The 25,141-nt window shown below is 37.6% G+C and overlaps 1 long non-coding RNA gene across 1 annotated transcript in view; it reads right to left on the bottom strand.

Annotated features, from left to right (window-relative positions):
• Window positions 1-2,715: 2,715 nt before the first annotated feature.
• LOC121146035 overlaps window positions 2,716-25,141 on the bottom strand; it is a 42,537-nt gene continuing 20,111 nt past the window's right edge. Inside the window, exons 2-3 of the long non-coding RNA XR_005882143.1 lie at window positions 22,794-22,842; window positions 2,716-2,951 (exon numbers count right to left, since the gene is read on the bottom strand). This is a non-coding gene — a long non-coding RNA (uncharacterized LOC121146035). The remainder of the gene's footprint in view (window positions 2,952-22,793; window positions 22,843-25,141) is intronic.

The raw sequence follows: 25,141 nt of genomic DNA, 5'->3' as shown, positions 1-25,141 counted from the left end.
GTGCAGTCTGCTTTGCTCGCTCTTGATGTTCAGCCTAAAAAGCTTCCCCATCTCACATTGTTCCTGGCCTGAATCACACCCAAGACAAAGCAAGTTGAAAGACAAGAATTTAGGATTTATAGGTTTCTGGATTTAATAGGTAGCAGATGTCAGGCTGACCAATGTAAATCTTACTGTTGTAAAAGCAGGAACAGGAGGTCTAGGTTCAATTGAAGCTCGCTCACGGCTGTGCTGTTTCCTGAATTCTCCCCCTTTACACGGAGTCACTAAAAGACCTATTACTAGAATGTAGGCAGAGAAATGAGGAGAAAAACGAACCTAAACTGGCTATTTGAACAGGAACTACAGCAGAACCTGGTTAACGTCAAACACTTCGTCAGAATCTCCTAAAGTCATAGCAAGTTTGAGACAGCATTCAAACAACTTCCTTTAAAATTTGATTTCATGCTGTATGGGAATGTGTACATATTTTATATAATCAGTCATCAAACTTCTGAAAACCCTGAAATTGAAAGGAGTTGTAAATGACTTGTAGTCTATAAGATTGGGCCTATCTTATTCTTATTGGTCACAGCACTGTTATGAATTACTATCTAAATAATGCATGCAAAGGTAAAAACTACTCAAAATCTAGTTTAAATATTTTAGATCTCTTTCTTTTTTTAATTTGGAATTAGAATTTGGAAATAACACATGGAATCAAAACACACAGGATGTATGAGCTCATAATAGGGTTTTAAGATCAATTACAATGGAAAATAAAGTGAATTTCCTCCCCAGCAAAGTGGAAAGTTCAGGGGAATGATGATGAGACATCTATCTGGGGCAACTGCAAAGTGGAGAAAAATCCAGGGTCAGTGTGTGCTTCTAAGAATGGGCTTGAAGCATGACTAAGATGACATTGAATGAGGAAAATCAGAATCTAAGAAAAAAAGAGGATATTCTCAGTATCTCTTGCACACATGCATGCAAGGATACTTCAAAAAATTAATGGAGGGGCCATCACCATGACATAGCAGGTTGGGCCTCCACCTGCTTTCCCATGGGCACTGGTTCGAGTCCTGGCTGTTCCACTTCCAATCCAACTACCTGTCAATGAGCTTGGGAAAGTTGCAGAAGATGGCCCAAATGCTTGAGTCTCAGCACTTTTACAGGGGAACTGGAAGAATGTCATGGCTCCTGGCTTTAGACTGAACAAGCCTCAGCTTTTTTGGCCATTTGGAGAGTGAACCAGCAGATGGAAGATCAGCTGATGGATCAATCCATCTGGCTACTTATTTTTCTTCTCTCCCTCTCTCGTTCTTCCTTTCAAATAAAAACAAATAAATCCTTTAAAAATTAAAAATTCAGGAACAATTGAATTTTAAAATGCTTATTTCAGTGTAAAACTGTGGAAACTTCATGCACAAATGTTCTACCAAGTGCATTTTCCATGAATTTTTTGAGGATCCCTTGTAAAAGAATCTCAATTGGCACGACATCTCATGTTTCTCGTTCTTCTGTTTAATATATGTTGAGCGACTTCAAGGTGTTTACAATTAAAAGGGGAAGGCACACATTAAACCAGTAATTACATAGTTTATCATTTAATTATATTCCAGTAAAAGCCATAAAGAGAAAGTACACAATGCAGGGAGCATATAACAGGGTTGCATGCCTAAACTAGGGCATCTGTAAAGGATTCCTTGAGAAAGTACTATTTAATTGCTTCAATATGCTGAGTAGGAGTTAGTTAAGCAAACGAATGGAAAAAGAGTCTTCCAGATGAAGTAATAATAAAATACAGACTGTAAGTTGCCAAGAAAATTAATAAGCCTTCAGAGCTAAAAGCAGGTCAGTGTATCTGGAGCTGATCTAGCAAAAAGGCTAAATGTAGGAAAGCTGGGACTGTGCTTGGAGGACAGCCTACGATTTCAGTTCATCATAGAGGAGCTTGTCTTAAAATCATGTTTCGCAATCCATTTTCAAATTTATCCATCTTTGTAGCCTGATACACCCTATCAGATGTTTTCATTAATAAGTAGGCAATATTTTATTTTTAGAAAGATGCCCCTATGAAATCATGCAATAAAGATTAGATTAAGAAAAAAAATATTTGGTACTACACACAGGTTAAAATCAGTGACAAAAGCAAGATGACTACTAATAACAGAACGCAAAGAACTTACATAATCAGATTTGATAGATGCATACATTTAATAAGCAGCAGATGCTAGGCAGACCAATGTTAATTTTACTATTATTTCATCATTTCAGTAAAACTTAGTGCAGTCAGTACCTGAGTCTTTATTAACACACCCTAGGAATCACAGAAAACATTCTGATCATTATGTCTCTGATTTACAAATTTTATGACAGATCTCATAGTGTTAATTTTTAAAAATTAATGAAGTGTGATTGAACATACATACATACAAACACTTCATACTTTTAAAATTACAACATTCCATTTTTTCAGTGACACATCAAGTGACAGGGAACACATCAGAACACCAGAATAAGACTTTATGTTTTAAGGTAAAAAAATGCAGTCTCTTTAAATTTATCTCATCTGATCAAATAAAACATCAAGCATTTCCTGAAAGCATTTGTTGCATTAAAAATCAAGGAAGTGCTCATCTAAAAGGACACAATGATTAATGTATGAAGAAATGACACATGAGGCATCTTGAAGTGTTTTGCTTTTTAGCAATTTGTATCTTAATATGAGGATAGAAATTTCACTGACCAGAATAAGAATCACAAGCCTCCAATGGAGACAGATGGAGAGGAAAAGACACTTGCATTGGGCTGGTTGATGACTGATAAACATGGAATTGTAAAATTATCACCTTACCTGCTTCATCAATACTTACATTGATTTGGTCGTGAATAATCAATATGTGCTAAATATGAAGTCTGATGAGGGAGCTGAATTTGATAAATAGAATACTTCCAAGTCCTCAGGAAATCTATGATTTAATTCATAGTTGTAGAAGACAAGTTAATAAGCATGTAGTAGAAAAATTAACTAACACATAGACCAGTGATCAAAGTAAGCATCACTATAGTGACCCAGGTGGATAGTACACGCTTCAAGAAATGACTCCTTAGGAAGCACACAGCATCCCTTACAGGACTCTGACCAGCATGGCATTACTAGACTAGAGCTTTGAGGAAACATTAGAGGAATAGAGATTCAGGTAACAGGAAAACAGATACAAAAACTTTTTGAGATACATAATCTTATACTGGCTCCTTCTGTTATATGTATTATGAGAAACTGCCAAATTATAACATAGGTTATAGATTTGAAAATTAGTGCATCAATGTTAAATTTCCTCAATTTGACAACTGTAGTATGGTTACACCAGGCAAACATTGTTCTTACAGAATACTGGGGGCAAAGAGGTGTGATGCATTCAATCTATCTTGAAAGGCTACAGAAAAAAATGAGTCAGTATATATTTGAGAGAATGACGATGCAAATATGGAAAAATGAAAATTTCGCAGTAAAAGTCTGTGAGATCTCTGACATTTTCTTAAAAATTGCATAATTTGAAACTTTTCAAATCGTTTTTAAAGCACATGGCAGGCAGTTTATGTTACTTCATACAGACACATTTATAGACTTACAAACCACCACATCAAATCATCAGAAAACCTGTGGCAGAAATACTAGAATGTTGCATTTTACCAAGTGAAACCAGTCAGCCAAGTGCTGCCGGAAAGGCCTTCCTCTGACAGATTGCATTATTCTTATGCAGTCATTGCATGCAAGCTGAATTTTGGCTCTGTGACATCCATGAATTTTCACACATTTTCACAGCACAGATGACCTTGCTCTGCCCTGTATTGGTCCCTGCCTGCCTTCCTGCATAATACAAGTGAGAGTCACATGGTCTCGTGTATAAAACTGTGTAGCTCTCATGTACCTAGATTGTTTGAAGGTAATGTGTAATTTGCAAAATCCGTCTCACCCCGATTAGTGAGAGACTGTATTTTCACCAACGCCAGAAGTCTTTCCTCTTGTCAAAAATCTAAAAAGAGGAACTCTGAAGACCCAAGAATTCCCTTCTAGTTCTGAAATTATATGATTCTAACATTAATTGTGGTAATGGAAAATAGCAGGACACAATGTGCCATGTGGCAGCCAGTTAAAGTTGTCAGTCTGCACCTGCAAAAAGGATGTAAGAACTTTTGTAGTGACCTGAAAGACATTACATGGTCCTCAAGTACTGCCTAGCCTGAATGTCACTGTGTGTGTCAGGCTTACTGAGCCAGAGTGGCAGGCAGGACTGAGATATCCTAGCATGTCCTAGTCTCAGTTCTTGAAGATTTAAAAAAAAAAAGAGTGGTGAAGTGTTATGGATTAGAAATTGTGTAAAGCAAAACCTGGAAATACCAAAATATGAGCTTCCTCTGAAGAGAACAAATAGGAGTTTGCTATCTGCGTAATGTGAGAGAGGCAGCAAGACAGCCAAAGTATCCATTATAATGGGGTGGTGAGCGCATGCTATTAAATTGATGTGTTTTGATGTTTTTTATTTCAGTTTGGTTCATTCCAAATAATCTCTTTTCTCTAGTTGAATTCATCACGGGCTCATGAATTATACAATGGCATCATTTTTCCCAAGAGACTTCAGTGTTTCCTTTTTGTTATGTGTTGGTTACTCAGTGGCATGTTTTTGTTTGTTTTTTTCACATGGTACTGTAATTTGTTGTTGATGCTGTTGTTGTGGCTGTTATAACTCATTCCAGTTGTTGACCTTGTTCCATGGTTTCTCACTTATGGTAATATATAGTGATGGAGTACTGGGCCTATCATATACAGACATGGGGGTATAATGGAACATGCATCCCTGCATCCAGATGAAAGAGGAAATCCCAATGAAACTGTTGGACATGTGTAGACAATGGGATGCTGAACTGTCTGACATTGTCTTTACTGATAATGTTGGGGTACACTTAAATAAAATACTGATAGAATTATGATTTCCTATGAAGGATTACATTATTGTAGTAAAAGGGGAAAAATCTGTTGAGGTGTGGGAGTTTGTGGGGGAATCCTATCCTACACAAAATTGTACCACACAATTCAAAATTCACAATAAAAATTTATTTTAAAAAAATTGAGCTGTAAGAGAGTTCTTTTGAGTAAGTCCTGGGTCATATTTATTTTGACAGTGCCAACATGCCAATTAAAAACAAAACTTTATAAGTGAATGGAAAATGTCTACCAATTTGACCATATACAGTCAACATGAATATACATTTGAATGAATGTTATATACCACCATGTAAATCATTCTTGATTATTACATAGATGAGGCCTCAGACTGTCAGAGGTGAACTTTTCAGGGGGCAATTAGGAGCTTTTGGGGTCAGAGAATGGACGAATTGTTTGTGAGCTGGTCATCATTCTTTTTACTCTGTGGCTTTAAAGTGACAGTAGGTACACACCAAAATGGAGTACATATGGCATGGTGCCAAGGCGTACATGTGGGCTCCAGGACAGTACATGCTACATCACAGAAACAGTTACAGTGTCAGATTGTGCCCCTTTCTACCCAACACCAATGCAGTGCTTCTGTCTCCCGTTCAGTCACACTGGTCCTGTTAAGGATGTTCTTAATCATAGACAACTTCTGGCTTACTCTCATTTTTCATAAAAAGGTATTTTGAGCTCACTTATTAATTCTAGTGGGTAAAAGAATATCAAATTTTGCCTGACATGAATTAAACTCTAGAAGTGTTAGTAAAGACTTTTTAAAAGCGAAAATGCATTGAATTATATAGTTTAAAGGTAGAGTGACAGAGAGGGAGTGAGAGAGATATTCCATCTACTGACCTACTCTTCAAATGCCTGCACTTCAGGGGCCAGACCCTGTGCAAGCCAGTATCTAGCAACGGACATCCAGATCTCTCAAGTCAGAGGCAGGTATTAAAAGACCTGAGGCATCAACTACAACTTCTTGGAACATCAGCAGGAAGCTAAATTATAAGCAGAGTAGCTGGGACTTGAAACTGTATCCCAACATGAGACACAGGCATCTCAAGCAGTGTCATAACCTGTTGTGCCACAACACCCACCCCAGATTTTTTTTAATGAGATAACAAATTTAGTAATACAGTCTCTCTCTCTCTCTCTCTCTCACACACACACACACACTCTCTCTCTCTCTTCAAAAAATTTGTGAATAATGTTGGTAAAATATAGCTTCAATTTGGTGTAAAATATTTTTGAAATCTATAGAATTAATTCACAATATAGATTTTCTGTGAACTCTAAAACTCCTTTACATATGTATATATGCTAACTTCCCTCTTCAACATTGTTTTAAAGATTTATTATCCATGTGGAAAGCAGAATTACAGACAGAGAGGGTGAAAAAGGGAAGAACCTCCAGTCACTGGTTCACTCTGAAATGGCTAAAACAGCCAGGGCTGGGCCAGGTCAAAGTCAGGAGCCTGGAGCGCATCTGAGTCTCTCCCATGTGGGTGCAGGGATCCAAGCATGTGTGCCATCCTCCACTGCTTTCCCAGGTGCATTAGCTGGAATCTGGATCCCAGACTTGAACCAGCACTCTTGTGAATGCAAGCATCCCAGGCAGAAGCCTAATCCTTTGTGTCACAATGCCCACCCCTCTTCAGCATTTTTTAAACTAAAACTTTTCTGTTTTAATAATGCATGCCACTATGGCTCCAGAATACAGATATAATAAATGTTAATTTACTAATTTTCATTTGCTTCATACATCGTCAGTAACTTCATGGTTAACTTATGAACATTCAAAATGAATTTTAAATGAATTTTCCCAAAATGAAGACAGAAATCATAAAAATATTCATTCATGGAAAGAAAAAATCAATACACATCTAGGTTCAATCTTGATGTTGCTACTTACTGGTTCCTTGCTTTGGAAATAAAGAGTTCATGTCTCTGGATCTATTTCCTCCTCGCCTTAAAAATATGAAAATAATTTCTGTGGGAAAATGTTTTTCTAAAGATCCAATGTAATTCCATGAGAAGCTGCTACTCTGTGAGACATAAAACTATCCTCAGTAAATGTTTCCTCCCTTTTCCTAGTGACCTTAGATTTTGTGAGATCTTCACTTTGTCCCTCTTCTTTTTGACATCAAGTAGAATAATAATTGTTTCTAAGCTATATTCATTATTCAGTATTGTGTTCAAAGTCTCACAAAGGAAACTGGTTTGGAAAAAAAAAAAAGAATAAAGAAATCGGTTTGCAGTAGTGTGTCAAGCAGCTGAGCCTAGAGAACACTGAGTTACTATGTTATCAATAACTTAGCACGCACCAGTTCACAAATGCAACTGAACCTGTGATGTTCTCCTACTTGCACAGTACAGAAGCTCCTTTGAAGAAGATTCTTACAGGCTTGCCATGAAAAGTTGTTCTGGTCTCTGGCCAGGAGTTTAGTGAAGCCTGTATCTTATTACTCAATTCTCTAATTAAGTGAGACTATTTCAAATGTGACTCATGAGGATTCCTTATAATGTGCTCTTTGCACAAGTTTTCCGTCCATCTAAATTATTTCTTTAAAATGATTTCTTTAGTATAACTTGAAACTGGAGTATGAAGGGTATGCTGCTGTTGTCCGAATTGGCACACTCAAGGAAAGACCAAGAGTGACTGAATGCGTGTGGTGAGGGAAGAAGGAAGGGAGGCGCCTTGCACTGTTAGATCTACTCCGCATTCAAGCTGCCGAGGAAGCCAGACAGGATCATTAGCCACGGAGACTCAGGAAGCGCTCCCTTCCCAGGTTCAGAACTAAACTCCAGAAATGGTTTATTGCACCCTGATTCTGACTTCACTTCTAAAGATACTAAATTCTATTTCAAGTATATATACCCATTGCATGAGCATAAAAATAAAACTTAAGAATGTAAACATTTACATGTGATATAAAAGTGATGGCAACGGTCATTTTACATTTTTTTTTTTTTGCCAAATCACTGCTTACATATGTCTAATATAGGCATACTATTTCTATGTTAGGGTAATTATGGGTATGTAATTTAATAAAAATTAAAACTGAATTTGTTTGAGTTGAACGCCTTGATGTATATAGTTCATGATACAGTTCCATACGGACAGGGATTTTCCCTTCTACACTCCCCATTCCCCTCCACTGCTTTTGCCCAAATTATAATAATAGTACAGTCCTTCAGTGACAATTGCAAGTCCAACATTCTGCTATTCAAGTGTATCATGGCATTATAGGTACAGACAACATAGAAAGTCTAATATCCTATCGTCAAGATAAATTTAACAGTTTTATCAGGGAGTCTTCCTTTTACTCAGGAGTAGATATGCATCTTTTGTCTAAATGTGTGCATTATGTATGAGATAATCCAGGTATGGGATTGATTTAATACCAATTCACATGGCTACTATGTATTGGATTATAGACAAGCGCACAATCAACCTCAAGGAAGTTAAAACCCTTAGGAGACACAAAGGAATGTCACAATGTAGATCTAAAACCACCATCTAGTTCTGTAAGGAATATTCCTAAAATTTCTGTTACTACATATTTATAAGCATATAAATAATTATAAATCATTCATAAAACTTATTGCTGAACTTAGTTGGTATGCTGGTATTATAAGCACAAGGAAGGCTCTAACAGTGAATTTCTGATTTATAGTTTAGGAAAATAAATAGTGTGGAACTTAAAAAAGTAAGGGAGAATGTCAAAGATGTTGACCAAAGATAAGTAAAAGTCCACTTCAAAAGCAAAAACAGAGTGTGTTTTTCAAGGCAAGGGAAATTTTCATCTGAAAATACAAGATTTAAGTCCTAAGTGGGCCAGAGAGGGAGACATAGGACCTCAGAGTGTAGACAACATGAGATATGTGAACTGTAATTATAGAGGTGAGGACATCTATAAATAGATATCCATTTGGAATCTAATGTAATAGAATAAACTGCCTAAGGAAATGAAGTTGTTTTTCCTCAAATCATTAGAAATACACTTATCAAATGCTTTAGGAATTCCACTACTATGTTTCTATCCAAAAGAAGAGAAAACAGAAGATTGAACACACAGCTACACCCCCATGTTCAATGTGGCACTGTTTATATTTACCAAATTATTAAGTCAATATAAGTGTTCACCAATCAATGAATGGATGAATGAAGTGCAGCTTACATATGGGGAAGAGAAAGACAGTTCAGACTTTGTGGAAAAGTTACTCTTTAAATTCTATTTTTCCATGATTACTTGGAACTCCCTCCTCCCATACATAATGGAACATTATTCAGGTTTCAAAAAGAAGGAAATCATATAAATTCCAACAACATGGATAAAACTGAAAGATATTATGCTTAGTGAAATAAGCCAGACACAACAAGACAAATATTTTATTAACTCATCATGTGTGGGATCTAAAGCAAGTTGAGATAATACAGAATGAAATGATAGTTATTGTGGGCATGAAGCAGAGGTGGGGAGATGTTGGTCAGTATCAAATTTCAGTTAGATGGAATAATTTCATTACATTTATTACAGAGCATGTAAATACGGTTAACAACGTATTATAACCTTTAAAATTATTGAGACTAGATCTATAATGTTCTCATCATAATGCATACATATTTCAAAACATCAGATTTATATGATATATTCAAATCTTATTTGTCAATTGAAAAATACATGTTTTGCATTACACTGAAAAAAAGAAAAGGAAAAATAAGATGACTGCCTCTGTTTTCTTTAAAGGAGTCATTATTTTTTTAGCTTGAAGGGTAGATCTTGCAAGGAGACAGAAACAGGTCTTTCATCTGCTGGTTCACTTCCCAAATGGCTGCAACAGCCAGAGCTGAGATGATCTGAAGCTGGGAGTCAGGAGCTTCTTTCCCATCTCCCACGTGGGTACAAGGTGCCAAGGACTTGGGTCATCCTCCGGTGCCTTTCCAGGCCCTAAGCAGACAGCTGGATAAGAAGTGTAGCATTTAGAACACAAGGTTGGTGTCGCTGGCATTTAGCTAGATCTTAAGACCCCAGTTGGAATGCCCACATCTCAAGTAAATGAGAACCCTGTGAGGCAGCAGGTGATGGTGCAAGTATTTGGGCCACTATTACCTATGCGGGAGACCTGGACTGAGTTCACAGCTCCTGGCTTGAGCCTGGTGGAGTCCCAGCCATTGCAGGCATTTGGTGAGTGAGTGACCAGATGAGAGCTCTGGGTCGCTTTATAGGTTCTCATACAAGAGTTTGATTCTATTAACAGACATGAATCCTGTGAATTTCAAAATGGTTAATGTTTTTATTATTTCCCCCTCTCCTTTTTTCCTTGTGTTTGATGTGAAATATGCATGTGTGTATAAGGTTTGACTAAATGAGTAGAATTGATCTAAAGAATGTTACTTTGAGGAATACAGGGAGTGACCTCCATAAGCTATGTTGCTTCCTGCTTCAGATGACAAAGTACTTGACTGTGATTAATTAATGGGTTCTTCTTGGGAGATGAGGAGGGTCTTGGTCATGGAAAACTACTTTTACCCAGGCTGTTGTGGTCTTTCTTATCTGCCTCTTTACTACATGCATTCTAGTAGCTGTGATACTTTTGGCACCTCCTGAAATTATTTCCAATGTATAAAAAGTTATGCAATGCACCTTGCTAAACCATGGTGAGAAGCATTTTATTTATTACATTAAGTTAAATGATGACCACAATGGGATCTTTCCATAGACGATAAAGACGGGACTCAATTCTTCATGGGAACTTAAGGACAAAAAGAAGGATGAAGGCCAGAGTTGGAAAATTACTACGAGAAAGTATTAAGCGGCATGGACGAGTCTGTCTCAATCAGTCTAACAGGGTTCTTCCTGAAGATGCGTTAAAGTAACTAAGCATCTGGAGGGGATGGAGGTTGAGGCACCAGCTTAGCTATCAAGTGCAATTGGATGTGAAAGATGACAGATAATTGGTGAACTGACTTATCAGTGTTATTTACTGAAACTATATTTTATAAGACATAACCTGGTTGGGAATAGGAGACAGTTCAGGAGCTTAATATTAAACCAAGCAAAGAATTCTTGTTTCAGGATTCATAAGTCTTCTTGTCTAAAGAGCTAACAACACTGAATATAAATGGCATATAAACACCATGTCTGTAAGAAATTCCTTTCAATACAGCCACAGCTGTTTGGTGCATTTATGAGATCTGGGCCATGCTGGTAATCAGAAGAGGGAATCGGGTGACTCGGAATTAAATTAGTTGAGTTCCTTTAATGACAGGGAGAATCTGGACAGAATGTTCCATAGTTTTCTGGGTTCCTGGATCTGTCTTGCTCCATCCCTTATTTCATTCTTTTTTTTTTTTATCTTGTGTGATATATCTATGGTCTTCCAAGAAATTCTCTTGTCTTGTTTAGACTAATCACAAACGGTTCTCATTGCTCCATGCCAACATGATTTCATAAATGCTCTTATTACTGAGAATATATTGCTAAATAAAGGCACATTCTTAAACTTTCATGGCTGAGTTAGCATGCTCTTTGTGGGTGAAAATTTAAACCAATAATTGTGTTTCCCCACAAGTACTTTTGGGTTTTCTACAAGACTGCAAACTTTAGAAAGGCAACATTACTGATCTGCAGACTATTGAATCCTATGCACTTACCAAAGAGCCTGATGTTCAGGTAAGTGTGCCAATATTGTAACCATATTAAGCTCTTTGAAGAAGTCTAGGAACTTATCATTAACAATTTAGTCTTTTAATGAGCATGCTTTTAGCAACTTCGGTGTACCAGAGACAGGGAAGTATTTAATTGTTGACATCATTATAATAATAAAAAGAAAGGTAAGTAAATGATCACAGTCTGGTATAATCACAAAGGTAGATATGGAAGCAGAGATGGCAGGGAAAAGGTGGTTGGCATAGTGGTTAAGCCAACACTCTGATGTCTACATTGCATTTCAAAGGACACTCTCAATTGCAGCTTCCTACTAACTCATAGTGGAGGGAGGGAAAACAGCAGTGATGGCTCAAACAGTTGGGGCCTTGTCAACTCTGTAGAAACCTCAGATTGAATTTCTGACTCCTGGCTTCCACCTAGTCCAACCACAACTTTTGGAGGTATTCAGGGAGTTAACCAGTAAATGGCATATTTCTCTTACTTGCCTGCAATACAAATAAGTAAAAATAAACAAGAGGAATAGTGACGGCACATATAAAATCTAAAATCCACACTATTCTGCAGAGCTTACAAGACTCATGGTTACAGAGTCTTTTCACTTTTTAGACTCATTCCTGCTATATCATGCAATCCATGTTCCAACCTAACTAAGCATCTGAAACTTCTGCAAAATTTTCTTTTCTATTTCTTGCATTGAAATGTGGGCTTTCTTTCTTCAGAATCAATGGTACTACATATTTCCAGATAATATTTTTGGAGAAACAACCTAGATTATACATTCCCTTTCTTTCTGGCCTTTTATTTTTGCCTTTTGAAAAATGTATCAATTTATATGATTTTCACATTGCATATTAAAATCTATTATTTGTTCAGCAGTTGTTCTCATTTCACAAGAATTGAAATCATTTGACTTCTTCAGAAACGTCTTGAAATGACTTGAAATGATGTGAAGTTATTGCTAGCAAACAGTTTTTCATTTGTAAACGTCTCAGTTTTTCCTTATTCTTTTCTAAGATTCATTTTATATAATTGCTGAGCAGAGTGACAGAGGGGAAGGAAGATACATATACAGAAAGAGAGAGAGAAAATGATTTCACCTACTGGTCCATTGAAAAAAATAGCTACAATGCTACCTGCTGGGAGGGGTTAAGTCAGGAGCCAAGAGCCAGGAACTCCATCCAGGTTTCTAAATGGCTGGCAGGGCCCAAGTATTTGGGCCATCTTCTGATGCTGGATCAGAAGCAGAGCAGCCAAGACAAACTGGTTTTCCACTCTGGGATGCTGACATGGTATTCACCATAAACTTTGGGCTTGCATTTACACACTTTGCAATCCCTGGGAAACTCAGTTTCAAAGTACATAAAGCACCATTTTTTAAAAAGATATATTTATTTTTATTGCAAAGTCAGATATACAGAGAGCGGAGGAGAGACAGATGTGGTTAAGAACTTGCATTTTCTAACATATTGGTCACTCAATACCATGTCACTTAACTCCATAAGGTTGTAAACAGTAGTTGATGTTATATTGTGGCTTTTAATTGGTCGTGATGATATTCTGCCAGCTCTGCCTTCAGACCAGAGATGGTCTGCCCAAGAAACTGATGAACTTATCTGGACAATAAGATGCTGGACACTATGCAAAGTATATGCTTGCAATGAAAGAATGAGGATTAGATTTGAACTGTAATACTGCAATAAGGTGGAGAAATACACCATGGAGGAAAGTTACATGAAGGGGTTGGGGGAATCCCAGAGCCTAAGAAACTGTGTTATACAATCAAATGTAATTAAAAAAATAATAAATAAATTTTTTAAAAAGACACTATGTTTGGGCCTGTGCTGTGGCATACCAGGTAAAACTACTGGCCTGCACTGCTAGTATCTCATACAAGCACCATCCCAAACCCTAGTTTCCTGACTTCCAAATCAGCTTCCTGCTAATGTGCCTGGGAAAGCAATAGAAGATGGCTCGACCGCTTGGACCCCTGCACCCATGTGGAGACCCAGAAGCAGCTCTAGGATTATGGTTTCAGAATGGCCCATCTCCTCCCATTGCAGCGATTTGAAGAGTGAAGCAGTGGGTGAAAGATATCTATATTTCCCTCTCTTTTTCTCTCTCTCTTCCTCTTTCTCTCTCCTTCCAGCCCCCCTCCTCCCTCCCTGTTTGCTGAACTCTTTGTGTAACACCAGTACGTGTTCCCCCACATTGCATATCTGAGTTCCCAGGTTACAAGTCTCAGTTGCATTTCTGATTCCTGCTTTCTGATAATGTGCACTCTGAGAGAGCAGATGCCGGCTGAGGCACTTGAGTCCTTGCACCTACATAGGAACCCCAAATTGAATTCCAAAGCCCTGAATTTGGATCCAGCTGAGCCCAGGAGCATCTGTGGGTGGAGAGCAGACTAAGCACAAAACATGCCAAGGAGAGTGAAGGTGGAGAGCAGTGTCTTTGAGAAGAGTATCAGTGAACAGAAGCTAGAGCCAAAAGAAGGAAGAGTGAGCAGCAGCATGGTCATGGTTAAGAGCACCAGTTCCGCAGTTACATACCTAAAGTCAAACAGGCTGATGAACAGAGGACCTTAAACTTTGTTTCTAAAATATCATAAAGAATAGTATATTTCACTTAATAAATTTTCAAAGGAGGCAGAGATTGCTTTCTGCTTCTATTTTGCAGCATATTAAAAGGAGTTTCTACACTCACCAAAGGCAAAAACGTTTTGTGATTATACACAGATTGCACATGAAACCATTAAAATGGTCCTGCTTAAAATGTGTGTGAGGAGCCCAGCGCGATGGCGCAGTGCTTAAGGTCCTCACCTTGCACGCCCGGGATCCCATATGGGCGCCGGTTCTATCCTGACAGCCCTGCTTCCCATCCAGCTCCCTGCCTGTGGCCTGGGAAAGCAGTCGAGGACGGCCCAAAGCTTTGGGACCCTGCACCTGCGTGGGAGACCCGGAAGAGGCTCCTGGCTTCGAATTGGCTCAGCTCCAGCCTTTGCGGCCACCTGGGGAGTGAATCATTGGCTGGAAGATCTTCCTCTCTTTCTTCCCTCTCTGTATATCTGCCTTTCCAATAAAAATAAAATAAATCTTTAAAAAATAATAATAAAATAAAATGTGTGTGAGGTCCAGGGGCAAACATTGTGAGGCAATTCTTCCTTTGTACATACAATTGTACATACAATCATGGGGCAGTGATTCTCCCTTGGCCACCATCTCACTGCCCCATGATTGTATGTACACCATTTGCAAGAAAACTTATCATATATCAGTCAACCAATAACACTTCAAGTTAGCAACAAAAGAATTGCCTAACCATTTCCTAACTGGTTAGAGAATACCACTGGGAAATGACTTCTGTAGGTTCCCACCCCGACAAGAAGGAGGCAGAGACCTCTTAAAATGCGGAGACACTTCTGTCTCCTTTAGGAGACACCTATCTCCAGGGTCTCTCCCAGGAGGTGCTTTCCACTTCCTTCCTCTTTTCACATTAATTTGTTAACAAACATATCTTACTCTGTCTGTATCAGATACCTGACTTCTTATTTCTATCCTAAACTAAGCAAAGAACCCACAGTGCTTTGCTGATACCAGCACAGACACACTGTCTTTACACAGACAGTTTATCAAACTATGAAATTTTCTTTTGTGGAATCATGTTTTTAAAAATCTCAAGGGAAACATTTCTAAATCATGGTTGATGAGTGCAGTACAGGAAAAGTCACCCTGCATTCCATCATATTGATTACAGAGATCAACCCTAAATGCAAAAGCATTCTAGTCTGCCATGACTCATTGTTCCAAATACATATGGCCATGAGGTCAAGAGGACATGAAAAGAATGGGGCCTTCCTAGCAAAAGGAGTTGGTGGCTGCCTAGGTAACACCTCTTCAATGATAAATGAAAGGCTGCACTTCACCAAAAAAATCTCCTCCGTAGACTGAATCCTGAGGTCTTTCACAGAAAAAAAGAAAAAATTATTTCTAAAAAGAGGAATTTCAAGTAAAAATAATCTGTGCAACTTAAGGAGCAGACTTAAATTCATATAATTTTAATTAATGTCGTTTCTATTATGTTAGTCCACTTCTGATTTAATGAGTGTAATTACAAAGCACAACTTTACTCAGAGAAAAATTTGTATAATATATCTAGTGTGGAGCAGCACTAAACATCCGGTATCACTGATTTTCTTATCTGTCTATAACAATATGTCCATGAGTAGAAATTGATTTGCAACCTCAATATCTTAATTTTAAAAATACAAAATGTTTAGTTCTAAAGACAATGGTTTCTGGTTTCTAATAAATATCACTATTTAGATTTAAAGGGCTTCAAACTATTATAGCAGGATAAACTGTCACATGAGGAGGAATCAAAAATGGGTTTAGTTTTAGAATTCATGTCTATTGCTGTTAAAAAAAAAATAAGAGCCACAATTGGCAACTAAGACTATGAAGCTTTCAAAAAGTTTCTTTTCTGCTTGAAAGTGTCTCCTCTATGCCAAACAAGTAAAGGTAGAATTCACCAGAAGTGGCAGAAAGAGAACTTAGCAAGTTAGGGTGCACATGGTTATCCATTCATTTGACAACCTTGTCTTCATAAGACAAATCTAGCCTAGAGTTTTATGAGTAACATCTGTAGTTTATTTAAATAGTACAGACTCTAAACACAAGTTAATAATTGTTTCTAAATGTAGCAAATACACCCAGAAAAGAAATTACAAGAATGAGACAAATATGATCTTGTATGGGTGGTGGAATATAAATGTGTTGACTCTTCCCAGAATACAAGTTGGAACCAATTATAAAATGCCTTTGCTCAGGGAACAGGATTGTTGCAGGGGTTAAGTTTCCACTGAAGACATCCGTATCCCAAATCAGAATGCTTGTTGCAGTCTCATTTTATTCTAACCAACTTTCTACAAATGTACAGCCTGGAAACCAGGACATACTCAGGACCCTGCCACCTAGGTGCATGACATGGCCTCCTGGTTATAGCCTGGCCTGCACCTGCCTATTGCAGACATTTGGAGAACAAACTAACAAATGAATCATGTCTCCCTATTTCTCTGTCTTCTTTCTCTTTCTCTTTGTCTTTGCTGTTCTGCCTTTCACATAACTAAATTATGTAAAATAAATAAATGCAAATGCATTGTTTAAAAAGTTCACTCAGAATATTTTGATACTTTCACCTATCTAAGGCATTGCTTAGGGATTGTGTTTTAAAGATTGTATTGATGTATTTTACAGTACTATTCACGAGAACAAGAATTAACTCTCTGACATAAGTCATACCATTTCTATTTCATAAAATATTATACAGCTAGTAACAGTGTTTTGAAGCTTTTGACTTTTAATGTTTATTTTATTCATCAGTATGAAAGGGAGAAAATAAGTCAGGGTTAAAGATAGAAAAAGAAAGAGAGAAAAAGGGGAAGACAGAGATTGGGGGTGGTGATCGATTTTCCATCTGTTGATTCACTCCTCAGATGACCACAACAGTTGGAGCTGAGCCAGGCATAAGCCAAGAGCCAGAGCTTTATCTGGGTCTCCAGTATGGTGGTAAGGGCCCAAACATTTGAGACATTTTTCCACTGATATTCTGGTCATTAGCAAGGAGCTGGGGCATGAGCAAGTGTTCATATGGAAATGCTACCCCAGAGATCTTTGATTTTATGGTTCATTTCACAAGTGCCTGCAGGAGTCACTACATTTAAGGGTTAGTAGGTAAAGTTTTTGTAAATTAGTAAAAATTTCCATAAATGGGGCCAAACTCTAAGTTGATAAAAAAGAAAATCAAGGAAGTAATAGGATTTGGATTCTTGATACTTTCTATGGCCAGGCAACAATAGCTGCTATATTTACTGATGAAATCAGTTTTAATCCTGTCCATTAAGTCCATTTAGAATGATCCTGTCCTTGCTTAATTACTTTGCAAAATTTGAAGCCAGCCATTCTGCCTATCCTCAATATTAACTTCTGCGCAATTAATGCTCTGTTCCCATACCATATTCTATATATCATTTTCAACACCCATTTAATGAGGATTATAAATAATGATTTATGTGTGCAAGTTACTGCTTTAAATGCTTGACAATTATGAGTTATGGTATTTGCACATCTGGTATCTAGAGGCTTTAAGGAAAAAATAACTTATATATGGGGGATATATGAAGGAAAGACTGAAAGAGGAAGGGCTGAGGTAGGGAAGGGAGGAAGGAAAGAAGAAAAGAGAAGAGAAAATGAAAGAAGATGGATGGCAGGTAGGAAGAAAGATGGGAGGAAAAAAGAAAGTAAAGATGAAAGGAAGGAAGGAAGACAGGAAGGAGGGAGCAAAGAACGAGAAAATGGATGGAGAGAAAAAGGGACAGGCTTTGTGGCAACTCCAAGTGAAGAATTAATACTGAGTCCTATTCTTCCATCTTGCACAAAGTAGGACCCCTGAAAGAGTTTGCTTTCAGTATAAGTCAGGCAAAGTTATATCCTCAAAATAAACATGTCTAACTTAACTAGTGAAGAAAACAATGTCCCTTGAGAATCTATAAACACAAGCATGATTCAAGCAGTTTTAGAAACTTAATTTAAACCATAAAGGAATGTCAAGCCTTGAAATAGCATTTTTCTTCCTTTGGAGGATCCTGGGTGTCTTGTAAAACATTCCACCTAAAGGAAATCACTTTAATCCAGCTCACAAGACATCACTAATCAAGTGACAAAGTCAGGCCAAACGTGACCTTATGCCACAGAATTACAAAACTCAGTTTTTGTTGTAGTTGTTGTTTGAGTAACTGAACAAGCAGAAATAAACACAAAGGTACCAAGCAGCTAATTATGCTTCCAAATACAGGATGATATGGAGATTTTTCAAAACAAGTTGTAAAAATTAAAAATGAAATGACTGAATTTAAAAGAACTCAATTTTGGGAAGGCATTATGGTGCAGTGGGTTCAGTGGCCATTTGTGATGCCCGAATCCCATTATTGGAGTGTGGAACCTACTCCCAGTGACTTTAATTTTGATCCCAATTTCTTTTTTTTTTTAAAGATTTATTTTTATTGTTTTTTTTTTTTTATTGGAAAGGCGGATATATAGGGAGGAGAGACAGGGAGGAAGATCTTCCGTCCAATGATTCACTCCCCAAGTGAGCGCAACGGCCAATGCTATGCCAATCCGAAGCCAGGAGACTCTTCCAGGTCTCCCATGCAGGGTCCCAAAGCCTTGGGCCGTCCTCGACTTTTTTCCCGGGCCACAGGCAGGGAGCTGGATGGGAAGGGAAGTGGGGCTGCTGGGATAGAACTGGCGCCCATATGGGATCCCGGGCGTGCAAGGCGAGGACCTTAACCACTTGCGCCACCACGCGCTGGGTCCTTGATCCCAATTTCTACACTTGCACTCTGAGAGGCAGCATTAATGGCCCAAATATTTGTTTACACCTCTGCCACTGACTGTGAGACAGGATGGAATTCCAGTCTCCTGACTCTAGCTAGGCCAGGCCAGCACAGCCTATTCCAAGCATTTGCGATATGAACCAGAAAAAACAAAGACGTGTGTGTGTGTGTGTGTGTGTGTGTGTGTGTGTGTGTTTGGAGGCAAGGGGACATGTATCTCCATCATCCTACTTTTCACATAGATAACAAAAACTAATTTAAAAATTTTAAGCATTAAGTATTTATAAGAATAGTTTTGAGCTGGAAAAATCAACCTGAACTCGTTTTCAGAAATAAAGAACAAATTTTGTGGCTTTTCATTTAAGGGGATATATAGTAAATGTGTAATGGAGGCTATCATATCTAGTAGCATGCTATTTAACTTCATGGCACTGTAAATTTCTATTTTTCTTCCTGTTGTTGACTTTGTATGTTGTCTTTTCATTTAAAGGGATATATAGTAACTGTGTAATGGAGACTATCATATCCAGATGTGAGGATACAATGCAGTATGCATCTCTACTTCCAGACAAAGATGGACTCCCAATGAAACTGTTTACTATATCTTAACAATAGGATGCTGGACTCTGCCATTGTCCATGCCTGCAATGATGGACATATGAGTGCTTACAAAGAAATGTATTATAGTAACAAAATAGGGGAACCCAGTGAGCAGGGAGGGATTTGGGGAGAGGATAAAGGAAATCCCAGGGCCTATGAAACTATATCATAAAATGACAGTAGTAGTAATAATAATAATAATAATGAAAATAAGTTCAAAAATGAGAGAGGTCTATGAAGAGGGCTTGGTGCAATGGTTCGGTCACTAAATTCTGACCTTGCATGCTCTGGGATCCCATTTGGGTGCCAGTTCATAATGGTCGATCCCATCCAGCTCCCTGCTTGTGGCCTGGAAAAGCAGTCAAGGATGACCCAAAGGTTTGGGACCCTGCACCCACGTGGAAGAAGCTCCTGGCTCCTGATCGTCGCAGCTCCGGCCATTGTGGTCACAGGGGAGTGAATCAGCTGAGAGAAGGGCAATCTGTTTCTCTTTCTCTCTCTAAATCTGCCTTCTCAACAAAAATAATAAATAAATCTTTAAAAAATAAAATAAAAAGAACTATGAAGAATTGAATTAGAAAAATATTTATATGTTTACATATATTTAATATGTGTATTTAGTCCTAGAAGAAGTTTCCAGAAGAGAAAGAAGCAGTATTTAGAGAGACAATGGGAGATATGTTTTATAAATAATGAAAGGTAAATTCTTATAATCAGAAAAAATTCTTCCATATCATAGAAAAAATAAAGATCAAACATGATGTTAAGAGCAGTTCATAAATCAAGAGATATTACCTATACAGAATAAGTAGACTTGCTGCACATGTGTCATTCTGACATCAGAAGCCAGAAAATTTTCAAAGTATTAATATACCTTAAATTCAATCTATAGCCATATTCACAGTCATTCAAAAATATGAACAATATAAAATAATTTTGTAGCAAAAACCATGAAAAATATTAGTTCTTTGCCAGTAATCTCTCAACAATAGAAATTCTAAAATAGTATTTCAGAAAAAAAGAAAATGGTAACAGAATAATAGCCCCAAAGGAAAGAAGATATGGTAATCAGGAAATTGATAAAATTCAAAGTTCTCAAATACAAAACTAGGAAATCCAGAAAAATATCATGCATAAAAACCATGAAATAACTACAAGACTATGAGGATATTAGAGATGAGGAAAATATATCAATGTGAGCAACATTCTGCAACATTTTCCTTCCCAGGGATCTGTCAACTCAACAACTGACACAACTGTGAGGTTCAGCAAGCAGGGGCAGGTGAAAGTGTGAAAAAGTAAGCTGAGGTTTCACTCTCAGGAGCCTCTAAAGACAGATTTGCATTTCGGACTGTGAAAGTGCCAAGATTTGGAAGTTCTAGATCACAAGGAGAAAGGAAACGCACTCTCCCCAGCAGATTCGTTTGTTTACAATCAGCATGAAGCCAAGAGCCCAAGAGGACAAGGAAAAGCATTTCCAAAATGTTCCTATAGTGGTCTCAGCAGATTCAGGGGGCAAAATGGAACCCAGAATCCCACTAAAGGTTACAGTCATAGTGAAGTCCCCTTAGGCTCCCACAGGCACCCATTTCAATAATACAGATTGGCTAGGAATAGCTCAACCCTCATGATGACTGAAAATCAGCTTTGATCCAGCTCAATTCCAAATGGGATTAAAGTGATCCATTCTTGTCTATCAAGTCCTGGAGGAAAACCAGATTAGCAAGAGCCATGCTATCTTTTAAAAATTTTATGCACTTTTTTGTATTTAATCAAAATTATCAAATATGTCAGGAAATAATTATAGATGAACAAAACCAGAGGGAGAAAAAATTGGCATGTACAAAGTATACTAAAATTTGGAACTTTTGAGTTTAAATTTTAAAATATTTGTAATTGATATATCAAGAATTGCTGGGGTCCGTGGTGGATGTGGAAGACAGGAAGGTGTGAAGAGTATCATTCCTTTGCAGGCAAGGCCGCAAGGAATGTCCCGCTGTGTGGCAAGGCCCAGTGGATGTCTCTACAACACCTGAATGCAGCTCTGCCTCCCTTTGCATGGACACCGGACAACCCCGCTGAGAATTCTGTAATCTATTTAGGCATTGTCTGCCTCTGTGGAGTTACTGTTAAATATCAATGGGAGCTTAGAAGCTGATGTTGCTGTTGCCGTTTTTAGCCAAAAAACTGTTATTGCTGTTATGGCTGCATCCTGTGGCAATATGCTATTCAAGGGTGTTAACTCCCCTTTTGATCCTATGCTAATCAAGGGTGTTCTGTCTTCAGGTGTAGTGGGAATCTATTCTTTCCCTCTTTCTTTGATCTTTTAGGTCCCTTCCTTCCTTGACTGTCTCAAGACCAAGCTGTAGAGTAATTGTGGTAGGAATGTGTAAGTGATTGATATGCACCATCTATTGAGAACTTTTTCCTAGCCAGGTGCCAGGGGCCAGGCACCAGGTGGTTAACATCCTAGCCTTAGGTGAAACAAATGGCAGAGTTATCTTTAGAAACACCCACTTGACCATGATGTAAAAAGTCTGAGCCAGAGTTTGACTGATTCTGTATGAATAAAGCAGACAGCTTTTGTGCGTAGTCCATTATGATGATCAAGAGTTCCTAGTGGTCTGTCTCTTTCTTTCTTTGCACCTCATCCACGCACCCTTTGCGAGTTCTGAACTCAGCTGGGGCTGAGTTCCGGCAAAGAATCTCACCAGAGAACTAAACTATTAAAAAATAAGTCTCTACAACTTGAAATATAATGATTAAAAGTATAAAGTTAATACGCGGGAAATTGGACAGTAGCTTTTAAATGAACTCATAAAACAGAAGATAAGATTAAGGATATGAAGAGAATAAAGAACAAAGGAATTGATAAAAAGCACCAGAGAGAAATAGGTAACATTAATATAATCAGACTTAAATGTAATCTGAGTCCTAAGAGAAAGAAAAAAAATTGTACAGTGCAGACTGAGAATCTTCAAAGCTATAAAAAAAAAGTCATCAGCTCATGGTTATCAATTACTTTAAGACAAAAGTAGGAAAATATAAAGAAAATGACAGAAAAATATCTGAAGAAAAATACAAAGTAATATTCTTCAAAAATATCAGAAAAGCAATGTTACCTTCAAAATACCAATAATTCACTCACACTAACCTTCAGCAATGACGAAAGTCACAGATGATGGAATGACATATTTCAATTTCTACAAGAAAAATGAAATATTAAATTACATATCTAGAAAAATAACAGTGAAAAGTAAATATTCCAACAGTCACATATCCAAATAAAATATAACAGAATATGCCACAAGAGGATTCATACTATTAGAATGAAAAGAAAACTCTTAAATTTCTTACAAAATTGATTTCAGATGGAAAGTGAGGTAAATAAAAATAAGTAAAATTTAATCACCAGCTCTCATCCCCAGATGATCAGAGTACCTCTAAGGGTTTTAAAGCACACTTGCTTCTTCAAGCCTGAGACTTAAAAAGAATACTTACCTCCTGCAGCTACAGAAAAGGCATAGAGGTAGGAAGTGGAAAAAGCACAGACTAAGTTTTAAATAAAATGCTTTTGTTGTTCATCTGAGCTCCCATAAAACTATCCACTGCAAAACAGCCCAAAATCTGTGCTAGCCCAAATAAACATAGATGCATGCATACATATATATATTATTCTGTTAAATAAATATTCCTTAAAAGTTTAATGATACTATTTTGAATCCTGTGGAAATAAATATGTATGTACTCTTCAATTCTGTAGTTATGTAAGAATATCACTATTTTTCAGCTTTCTTTTCATTTTCTTCTCTTCAGCTTTGCAGAATATGTCAATATCAAATATAAAACCAATGTCATTCTAACAATCATCTCTCCTACTGAGCAGAGAAACATTAATATTGGATTTCTCTTCCTTGAGATTATGATTTATATCCTACAATTTCATAATTAAAAAAAAAAGAAACTTCATGGTACTGAGTCACGAGTTCATAATATGTTTTTATTTTCATTTAAAAAACAAACACACAGTGGACTACAAGTGTATTTTGAGAAGCATTCCATGCTGAAGGCCTAAGATTCAGAACTGTGCTTCCTAGGCCCCCACTCCCTCACCTCCTCAGCAAATGCGCTGTGCACTGCAGTGCTACTGCTGAGAATGGTCTCTGAGCTGCGAGGTAAGCTCCTCTGAACTCCCTGGACACCCTGTGCATGACAGCTACAAGACTTTCCACACAGACAAAAGAAAATTAAAAGCATGCTGCTTATTGAAATAAAGCAGAACACAGCTCCCTCACCCACTTGGCTAAAGTGGGGTCCAAGACATGTTGACTCCACAGCCAGTCAAGGGTGCCAGAAGGAACCAAAGCCTGCCACACAAAGCAGGTTCAAATCAAGTCACAAGTCCTATAAAAAGGAAATTGATATTTGCTGTAGTCAATAGCACATTTTTTAAAAGGTCATTGAAATGATTCAGATAAAAAGTTTGAAAAGTTTCCTCTGACTTGGCTTAAAGGCATACTTTATCCAATTTTTTCTCCCTTTTTCACTTTCAGTCATGGCTACATAAACCTGCCAGAGTTACAAATGCATCTTACTTTATTATTCCTTGGCTTTACTAAATATGGGAACATCAGAGAAACAGGTCCTTAAAAGAAGTAAATGTTCTTGCTGTTGAGGGGTGAGCAGGGCTGCCCTTCCCTTTTCTATTGCTTATATGGTGTTACAGGTCTTCCATAAGCAAGTATGTGCAACAGAAAAGTAAAAACTAGCTAGCTCCAGTGCATACTGGAAAATGAACTATAGGACAAAATGCACTTCCTCCAGATCACAAGAAATATTTTACCCTGAGAATGAGATCCTAGATACATGATGATGTTAAATTAAATTTTCAGGTTGTTATAATGACTACTAATTTGTCTTCCGGATTATAGTCATTGCATAACAACATTGTAAAAGTAATGTGGGCTTCTCTTACATCCTTGACTAAGATGCTCAAATTTTATGGGAGAAATAGTCACTGGGATACTGTATGTATTTAGAAAAAAAAAAAAGCGAGTGATCAATGCTGTGTGACCTCAGAGGAGGAAATATTCATTCCCCGTAAGGTTAGGGAAAGAATCTCTTGGCATCGAAAAAATAAAATCTTCCTTTTCTCCCTTTTTAATTCTATCTATACTACTACCTATACCCCCAAAAAACATGACATCTCTCTTTCTCTCTTAAAATGTCATATATTTGAAAGGCAGAGGGAAATCTGCCATCTGCTACGTTACTTCCTAGAACACCTACAACAACCCTGGTTAGACTTGAGCTAAAGGTCAAAGCCAGGGAAACAATACAGATGTCCCACCCAAAGGGTGGGGGACAGGAACAACGCTCTCTTTCAGGAATTGTATTAGCAGGAACCTGGAGCCAGGAATTGGTCACTGAATCTAGGAACTCCAATATGGGGCATGCACATCTTTAAAATATTTATTTGAAAGCTTTGCAGAGAGAGGAGAG

Source organism: Ochotona curzoniae, unplaced genomic scaffold (assembly GCF_017591425.1).
Source record: "Ochotona curzoniae isolate NIBS_2020 unplaced genomic scaffold, NIBS_Ocur_1.0 scaffold_3890, whole genome shotgun sequence".
Lineage (NCBI taxonomy): Eukaryota > Metazoa > Chordata > Mammalia > Lagomorpha > Ochotonidae > Ochotona > Ochotona curzoniae.
This window is presented reverse-complemented; position numbering and strand designations above follow the sequence as displayed.